Source organism: Cupressus sempervirens, chromosome 10 (genome assembly GCF_028749045.1).
Source record: "Cupressus sempervirens isolate cs-2001-9-10 chromosome 10, ASM2874904v1, whole genome shotgun sequence".
Classification (NCBI taxonomy): Eukaryota; Viridiplantae; Streptophyta; class Pinopsida; order Cupressales; family Cupressaceae; genus Cupressus; species Cupressus sempervirens.
Genome location: NC_143127.1, coordinates 35,162,393 through 35,172,617, shown reverse-complemented (window position 1 = coordinate 35,172,617; position 10,225 = coordinate 35,162,393). Strand labels below are relative to the sequence as shown.

At 33.8% G+C, this 10,225-nt stretch overlaps 1 pseudogene across 1 annotated transcript; it reads right to left on the bottom strand.

Moving 5' to 3' along the window:
* Window positions 1-3,030: 3,030 nt before the first annotated feature.
* Window positions 3,031-5,934, bottom strand: LOC149532434 (protein DETOXIFICATION 33-like; annotated as a pseudogene). The gene is made up of 8 exons (XR_016358136.1): window positions 5,402-5,934; window positions 5,158-5,244; window positions 4,648-4,704; window positions 4,009-4,247; window positions 3,777-3,895; window positions 3,563-3,648; window positions 3,411-3,470; window positions 3,031-3,317 (listed from the first exon to the last, which is right to left on the bottom strand). The product of XR_016358136.1 is annotated as a protein DETOXIFICATION 33-like (transcript).
* Between the last annotated feature and the right edge of the window lie 4,291 nt (window positions 5,935-10,225).

Sequence of the window (10,225 nt, the reverse complement as noted above, 5' to 3'; positions counted from 1 at the left end):
AACTTACCTCTAAGACTTTCAGATTTGGCTCTCAAAACATTTATGTCACCTCCATAAATGGTGTGAAGGGCATCCCACATTTTCTTTGCACTGTCACAACCCTTGATATCATCAAACCTATCATTGCTTAGGGCAGAGGCATTCTCCAACATTGTCTGGTTGTGTTCTTTCTTCTTTTTTAGAACTTCAGTAGTTAGGGCTCCAACAGGATCAACATGCTTAGTAGCAATGGTAAATTGTGCATGATCTCCAAGACCTCCTAGGTGTAGCTTCATTAGACTATGTCATGCAGGAAAGTTATCTCTATTAAGCTTGGGTACCTCTCTTTTTGACATCTCGATCTTTTGCTTCTAGTACCTTCAAACTAGTCTTCTTAAGCAAATGACTTTGATACCAATTGTTGGAATTCTTTAGAGTAATTGTGAGGGGGGTGAATCAATTATCCAAGGTCCAGATGTACAAATAAAACTTTTCATAGCTTAGTAAACCCATATTCATAAAACATATTCATCATGCATGCATCCATTAAATCATACAATCACTCAAGCTTGTAGATTACTGTCAAATCAACTTTGCAGAAATGTAAACATGAAACATAACATATTCTATAACACATTTGACATAATAGATTTACATGGAAACCCAATTTAGGAAAAAAACACTAGTAAAATGCTACTCATTCTCAGTCTTCTAAAGTGATGCCCTATGAAAGACCAACCCTATTAAAGGTTATAATGCACACTATTAAATGTGGCATGGTTAGAGGATTTCAATCACCCTACTAGGAGTGAGCCTTGTTAGAGGACTTTAGATCATTTACTTGGAATGTCACCCAATTAAAGGATTTGCAAATGATTGTTAGGTCAACCTTAATCTAAAGGATTTACCCTAGACTGGTATAATGATTAGAAAGTAACAATAGGGCTTGATCTAATAACAACTTACAACACACTTTACATATTATAGATCTTTGTTTTAGTCCTCCATTCTACTTGGCTTTCACACACTTTAGCTCTGATAACTTGTTCACCCTTCAAGCATCCATACCCTTAAGTCTTCTTGCTTCTTCTATTTGATCACTAAATGAAGCAATACCCTAGACTCCTTGTCTTCCTTAGGTTCTCACACATGATAACCTTTACTTCTAGCCAACCATATCTATAAATAAAAAATTAAGATCTTTTGTCGTTCAACCTCTATCGTCCATTTTAGGGTTAAATAGGATTAGCTAAGATTCAATGAATCTACCCATCTTTTCATTTTTGTTCCTTTTAGAAACTTCTCTTTCAATCCTTTTTTAATTCACCTCAAAAGGGTTTACCATGAATTTTGTTCTACCAACTCATTATAGTTATCTTCCACAGACTTCACAAAATTCAAGAAAACAAAATAGTTAGCTTAGATTCGTCAAATCTACAATTTAACATGACTACTAGCACTCAACATAAATATGTTGTCACTTGGCTTCCATATTGTTCTTCCACTCATCATCTACTAGATAACTCGGCAAATACTAAAGTTTACTGATGCTCAGCACCAACTAAACTTTACTCGGCTTACACTGTACCACTTGGCATACATTGAACTTTGACTTTGCTCGGCTCCAACTAATTTGTTGCTTGGCTTGCACTAACTCTGCTTGACACCTACTATCCACTCAGTCGAATTTGGCAAACTCAATTCTTCTTACTTATTTTTCTAGACTTTGTCAGTGTATCCATCATTTGCAACCTTAAATAGATAATCAATGCATTATATCATCACTGTCTTAACTAATCCTTGTACTCGTTTTTCATACCATAACTCAACCTTTCCTCTAGGTGCTATTGTTATCTCATTTGATCAAAATCTCCTTACTAATCAAATAAATGATAGTACTCAAATTATCTAAATAGTTGTCTTACCAGCAAGTGGCAAGTTTGACATCAGTGACAAAACAATGATTGAAACATGTTCTCATACTTGTATCAATTTGTTTTCAACATCTCAATCATTTAATGTAAAGAAAGTCAAGAGGAAAGAAATGTTGAATGTCGTCCTCGGCAATGTGAGAAGTTTTTAATATAATGTCATGGCCCAAGGTGGCAATTTTAAAAATAAGATCCTTAGTTTTTTTGAATTCACTGATTTAAAAGGAAGAGGAGCCAAATGTATTCAACGTCTGTCATACAGATTTATAATTTGAAAACAAATATCAAAGGGTTCCTTTGAAGAGTTATTAAAAGAAGAAAATCCATAATTATTTATATATATATATATATATATATATATATATATAATTTTCAAAATGATGTCATCACACTATTATTATGTCCAAGGTCATACCTATTAAAATACATATATCTATATACGTGCATAATTAAGAGGATTATGATTTATTTTAACCTCATATACTCCTGATGTATATATATGCATGTATATATTTATACATATGTTAATAAAGACGAGCTTGGAGATTTAATATCATGGTGGCATCTTACCTTTATGTATGTATGTATGAATGATGAAGAAAATGAACATGCCACATAGAACAAGAAAGGTGCAAATTTTGGTATGTTTAAATATATAAATGTTTTATATCTTGCCCAAGTAGCTAATGTGTGTTCAATGTATATATCCTGTTATGAAGTCGTTACATTCTTGCCGAGGTAGTAAGAGGCCATACATGACAATCAGACAAATGGACTAGAGTAGTGTCTCATTCCTTAAATCTTTTTTAGCAATACTTTCTCCCCTTTATTTGCTCCCACAACCACCCGCGCAACATTTCCATAATAATAACAAGTTCTTTCCATTTTAAATCAATACCAAAATATAACACAGAGAATTGTAACAATGGCTAACTATCGTGATTCAGTAAACATAACAAGCAATTGTTAACTATTGTTATCAAATACATGAGAAACAAAAGTTAACTACCATTATCAATAAACAATTATACAAAATAACTGTAAACAATCAAGTTCACATGAAATAAACAGTTAATTAAAAACTTCCTTTTTCACATAATCACAGGAAAGGCTAATCATCTCAAGGGATATAAATTAAATTAAATTAGGTCAAAATTTCAGGATGTAACACAAATTGCAAAGCAAGTTAAGAGCAAGTTAAAATATGCAGATTTCTATGAAAGTTTTAAATTGCAGGAAGATCAAAACTGATTTTCAATTGGAAAATTTATTTTCCACACTAGAGGAAAATCCAAATGGTAGTAATTCTGTGAATTCAATTTCAGAAGTCCAGTTCAGTGGCTGCAGTGCCGATTCAACATTTCTACTGTATTAATAAGAGACGTCATTTTTCGCAATCTATTCCGCCTGCCAGTTTGAATGGAAAGGATCAGCGAAATCTCTATGAGAGAAATTGAAGTTCTGTAGATTAATTAAAAGTCATTAAATGTCTTCACTGACCTTCATTGGAGGCACAGTTGATCCCCCCAACAACTCGAGGCGATCCTTGGCTTGAGCAACCTGCACAACAAAAAGAAAATACAGTAAAAAAACTTAATGGTGCTATCACATCACGGTGCTAATAACCTCTAAAGAAAAACAATGTTTCTTACCTCTTTATTCCAGTCAGTGAAAATGTGATTAATATTAGAATCATGGTCTGAAGGGCTGTTCCACAAATCGTACCAGTCCAAATTCCCTGTTTCAACATGCAAGTTAGGGTTTTCTGGCATAAAATAAAAGACGAGCGATTTGGGAATTTAGGGTTTTGGGATATAAACTAATTGAAGGGGATTTGGGAATATGGGTGGGTAGGAACAAGTTTACCTTGGCTCCAAGGTCAAATTTATAGCCCAAAAGAAGGCCCAGGGGTACTCCAATAACATAGTAGCACCCTATGTTTACATACGCTATTAGGGCTTGCCATCCTCCTCCCACAACCACACCTGAGATGTTTACATAGAGAATCAAAAATTACAATGCTAAACCTGAATTGGTCAACTTCAAGAATTATTGTCATGGAAACCTTGATTAATCTGAATTAGTATTTACTTTGTACCTGATAGAACTGGCTGTACGCTATTCAAGAGCATTGTCACTCCAAGTAAAATGGCCATGCTGGACACCAACTTTATGACTGATGCACTATTTGTGAATAACACAGCAAAATCATCTTTGGTGGCTAAAATGATAGACATACACACTATTCCGATAGAGAGTGATGTTATAGTTACTATAAGGACAGAGAATTTTGCAGCTCTTAGATGGCCAGCTCCCAGCTCGTTTGATATTCTGACGCTGCCAAGCTCAATGCAAGCTAAGCGGTAAGCACAAAATATATGAAAACACCAGCAATCAAAAAATTGTAAAAACCTTCTATGAGTGATCTCTGTCTAGCTTCATTTCTAAGTACTGGATGTGAGATATGAATTTAACGATAATAATTTTCACAGTTCATTTCTAATATTAATTTTGTTTCTGGAATCGATTGTGTATATTTCTTGGCATCAATGTTTCGAATCACATTCCTTGATCCATGTTGATAATGGATCACTATGTCTGATGGATCTAGAATATGATATGAAATGTTGATGCCAAAAACACATATACAATCGAATCCAAAAACAAAATTTGTATATGACATCAAATACTAGAAGAGCCTTAAAAGTAGAATATCTATTACCAGAAAAGTTCATACCTAATGCCAGCATTGAAACCTATGAAGATCATTGCTTCCCATCCATTCAGAGTCATGCTGCAAAAGAATTGATAAAAATTGTTAAATCGGGAGTATTTTATAGTAAGAATTACAACAGATAATAGGTTTCAACAACCTTATGCACCAAGAACAAAGGACCTAATTCCTATACAGCTATATTGACCTAGGAAACAAGGAAATTTGTTTAGTTTCTCTTCTGGGATCAATTGTGTGATGGTTTTTAGCATCAACGTTTTAGATCACTACTCTACAATCCATCATTTTCAGATGATAAAACATATTTGATGTTAAAAACTATCACACAATCAATTCCCAAAAACAAAACTCATCTAATATGAATTGTGAAAATCTGATGAACTTGAAGAAAAAAAAATGGTCTTACCCATACACTCACCAGTTCATCTCAATCAGTAAGAGCTTGTGATTTCATATTCCAGAAGATTAAAAACTGCATTTTAATAATTTTTTGATATTGGAAAGGCTATTTACCAGACAGATAATGCATCGACTTCAACTGCTGCATTTTTTAGATGACCCGTCATAATAGTCAATGACATCATATACCAGAACTCTAAACTGAAAATGGCCACAACAGAAATGAATGAATGTGATAAACACAATTTTAGGTCTTCAAACATTTTGTTCATTCTCTGCTCCTAATTTAAGTTTTTCATTATCAAAAATTAAGGTTAGAACTATAAGAGAAAACAAACACTGGTGTTCCATAACTAACCATAACATGATAGATGAAGCCAATGAAAATCGTACAAAAGCCCATATATCCTGAAAAGCGAGCCAAGAAAACCCTTTCCAGGCATCTTGGCAAAAGTAAACGATGTACAAGAATTGGCAGATATCAGTAATCCACCATGATACATTCAATGGGATAGCCACTCCAACTAATCCCATCTCCAGTTTGTATATCAATAACCAACTCAGAAAAACATGGAAAAGCAATCCAAAAAAGGCAATCCAAGCCATGGCCATGACTTTTCTCTGTGCTTGAAGAAACTTCTGCATGGGAAAGATGAATGGAAAAGCAAACAGCTGTGGTAGTATCCAAATGGCGAATATTCCAGCTGATTCAACTACGTCAGCATCCTGTCCTAGCAACTTCAGAATTGGCGTGGCGAAAATGAAAACAAGAGAAAGAGGCAGTGCTGTACAGAACAATATTATCCATGAACGCTGCATATATACTCCAAGCATATGAATCTGGCCTACCCCAAACGCTTGCCCACACAGGGTCTCTAGCGCACTGCCCATTCCCAACTACACACAAACCAGAAATAATCTGGTCATGCATTATTCATTCCAAACTTCAATAAAGTAAATACTTTGAGCATTGTTGTAAATTGACCTGTATACTTGACATTTTTGTAACATCAAAGACAACATACAGTTGAATGATTGTATTCGACAATCTCCCTCTTTGGCATTGATGGCAACACAACATGTCATGATACATAAAAATTTCAAAGCAAAATAGAACTACCTTGATCAGTGTGAACTCCCTTTGTCATCAATCTTTGATTGCAATGGCTACAATAGAAACATCTCCCTCTTTGATATCAACTCAAAAATTTTGATATGACAAATTCTCCCTCTTTGACATCTCAAATATATATATATATATATATATATATATATATATATATATATATATATATATATATATATATATATATATATATATATATATATATAATTCTCTAATTATATGATAGAAAACTCTCTCTCTTTGACATCTTATGCCAAAGACAACAATCAATATAGTTTCCATGTACCTGATGTACAGATTCATATGCAATCTACTCTGACAATACTACATCAACTTGTTTGATCTTCAACATGCTTGGTTGATGTGTCACTAAAATTGGATTAGTGAGCTTCAGATAGGGGAATGACCCCTAGCTTACCTCTTAGATACAAAAATGCATCCTTATGCAATGTCTTGATGAATATGTGTTCAATCTGTTCTTTTGTATTCACATATTCCAATCTCACCTCCTTGTCTTGCATCGATTCTCTTAAGAAATGATATTTTATTGCAATGTGCTTAGTCTTGGTATGCATCACTGGATTCTTGGATATGTTGATTGCACCTATGTTATCACATAAGATAACAACCGGGTCCTCGATCTCCTCCTTCATACTTGACAAAAGTTGTTTGAACCACACAATGTTGAAACAATTGACTACTGTAGAAACATATTTTGCATCTATTGTAGAGTGAGAGATACAGTTCTGCTTCTTTCTTGTCCAAGATACTAGCCTTTTTTCAAGAAAAATTTATCCACCACTAGTGTTCTTTCTATCATCAATACTTCCTTATCAATTAGCATTAGTGAATGCCTTCAATTCAAAGTTGCCTCCTTTCTTATCTCACAAACCATAATCTTCAGTACCTTTCAGATACCTCATGATTCTTTTGATTTCCATCATATAATTTTTTATAGGATTAATAGATAATCTAGCAACCATACCAACTGTTAATGCTATATCAGGTCTTATGTGCCCCACATACTGAAGTTTTCCGATCATTGATCTATATGTAGTCTGATCTACCTCCTTGGAATCATCATTTTTGGAAAGCTTATGTCTAGTAGACATAGGTGTTCCAACTAGTCTAGAATCCTCCATTCCAAATTTCTTTAATATCTTCTTGATGTATTTTGATTGAGTAATGTAGATACCATCCTTCATCTATTGAATTTGTAAGCTAACAAAGAATTTAATCTTTGCAAACATTGACATTTTAAAGTCCTTACTCATTTCCATAGAAAAATATTTTCACAAATCGTCGTTTCTAATAAATAATGTATCATGCACAAAGATTTTTGCCAACACAATTTTCTTATCTAGTTTGTCTTTGATGTATAGGTTGTTGTTATCATTAGTTATTTGAAAACCAATCTTTATGAGATAATTATGTAACCTTTCAAACCAGGCTCTAGGGGCTTGTTTGAGACCATACAAAGCTTTGTGTAATCTGCAAAACATGTCCCATTTGCCAGGATTAATGAAACCTTTTGGTTTCTCAATGTAGACTTCCTCTTTTAAAATTTCATTCAAGAATGTTGATTTCACATCCATCTGATATAATTTGAATCTTTTGTGTGTTGCATATGCAAGGAGTGCTCTAACACCTTCTAGTCTAGCAATAGGAGAAAAAGTCTTTCCATAATCAATACCTTCTTGAGCATAACCCTTACAAACTAATATTGCCTTGTTTCTTGAAACTTATCCATTCTCATTCAACTTATTTCTAAATACCCATTTTGTGCCAATTACATTCTTGTCCTTGGTTCTAGAAACAAGAGTTCAAGTTTTATTCCTTTCAATTTGATCAATGTCTTCATTCATTGCCTCAATCCAACTTTCATTTTCTAATGCATCTTTGACAGTTCTAGGTTCAAACCCAGTAAGAAAACATGTATCTTTTAATTTGTCTCTTGTCATTGTACGATCTGACTAATCTCCAATGATTTTTTTAGGTGCATGATGCCTTCTGACATATCCAACAAGTTTGGGCTCCTTCTTTCTAAATTCACTAGGGTCACCATGATCTTCTGAATCATGCTTGGGTCTCACTATCTATGACTTGGGTCCATCAAATGACTTGGTTTGCACTTGTTGAAATTTAGGTCCTTCTGACTGCAACTTGAGTCCTTCTAATTGTGACTCAGGTTGCATTGGTTGCAACTCGAGTTGAACTGGGGATTTCGAAGACTTAGGTGCTGAAGACTATTGACTATCATTTTCTTGAACTTCAAGTAATGTATCAGGCTCATAGTAAACAAAGTTTCTACAGTTTTCAAGTTCTTTTCTGCTTTGTTCGTTAGACTCTTTTGCAAACTCGTCAATCTTTATATGTGCACCTTCTATAGCTATATGAGTAGATAGATTCAAAATTTTGTATGCTTTTCTCTTATTGGAGTATTCCAAGAATATGCCTTCATCACTTTTCACATCCAATTTTCCTTTTCTTGACTCCTTCAGAATATAAAATTTACTTCCAAATACTTTGAAATAACAAACATTAGGTTTATAGCCATATCATAATTCAAAAGGTGCTTGATTTGAGTCCTTCTTCAATTGAACTCAGTTTAAGGTATGAATTGTAGTGTTGATTTCCTCCTTCCATTATTTGATAGCAATATTCTTCTTTATCATCAACGTCCTTGCACAATCCATGATTGATCTATTCCTTCTCTTAGCAATGTCATTCTGTTGAGGTGTACTAGGTGCAGATACTTTTCTTTTGATTCCTCTTTCATTGTAGAATTCATTTCACCTCCTTTATCTGATCTTAAACAATTCAGTTTCTTTCCCATTTCCTTCTCAACTCTAGCCAGATACCATTTGAACTTTTGCAAAGTTTATGATTTATCCTTTAAATACATAACTGTCATCATCCTAGAATAGTCATCAACAAAAAAAATAAAGTACTTATCTCCAATGTATCTTTGTATGCCAATAGGTCCACAAAGGTCTGTACAAACCAGCTCCAAGACTTCTTCAAAATGATAGTTCTTGCTTTTAAAACTTGTCTTTCCCATCTTTCCAATTTGATAATTCTTACACATGCCCATATCAGGTTTCTTCAGGTTCGGAATGCCTCTAACCCTATTGTTCTTGCTTTCATTAACCAGGTTATCAAAATTCACATGACACAACCTTTTATGTCATAACCATATTTCTTCTACTTGAGCTATGAAACATGAATTTACAGTTAGATCTAGGTAGAATAGATTACCTCTTGTTTGATTACTAGTCCCAACTAGATTTCCATTTCCATCTAGTAGCTTGGCTTTCCTATCCATGAATTCTACCTTGAATCCAATGTTATTCAATTGTGCCAGACTAAGCAGATTATGCTTCAGTCCTTCAACCCAATAAGCATTGTCACCTCTGAGATCATTAGTTAGTGCAATACAATCTTTTCCCTTCACATAACAAGGTTCATCATTTCCAAATATGGCACTCCCGCCATCATAGTGTTATAAGTGGTGAAATATAAATTTATCACTAGTCATGTGGTGAGAACAACCACTATCAATTATCCATGTATCATTCTTACTAACATGAGAAATGAGGGCCATCTTATCATTCTCATCATCTAATTCATCCTTAAAAACAATGTAAAACATTTCATCTTCTTCATTACTATCAGAATCTTTAGCCATGTAATAAGATTTCTTACCTTTGTCCTTGTAGTCTTTATAGCTTTTGAAATCCTTCTTGCCTTTGTACTTGTCATGCTTCTTTTATTCTTTGCATTGCAGCAATGTGACCAACTTCTTCACAATAAAAGCATATCAAAGAAATTTTTCCTTCGTACTTTCCTTTGCCTTTGGGAAATCTTCTTTCAAGCAATGCTTCAATGAATTCAAGTTCATCATTAGAACCATCTTTGTCTTCACTATCAAACTTCTTGCTTTTAGACTTTGCAACTTTCTTCTTGAGTGATAGCTTGGCTTGGAATGCAAACTCAAGGTTACTGGAGTTAGGAACATAATTATCAAAATTATCTAACTCAAATGTTGTCAACCTT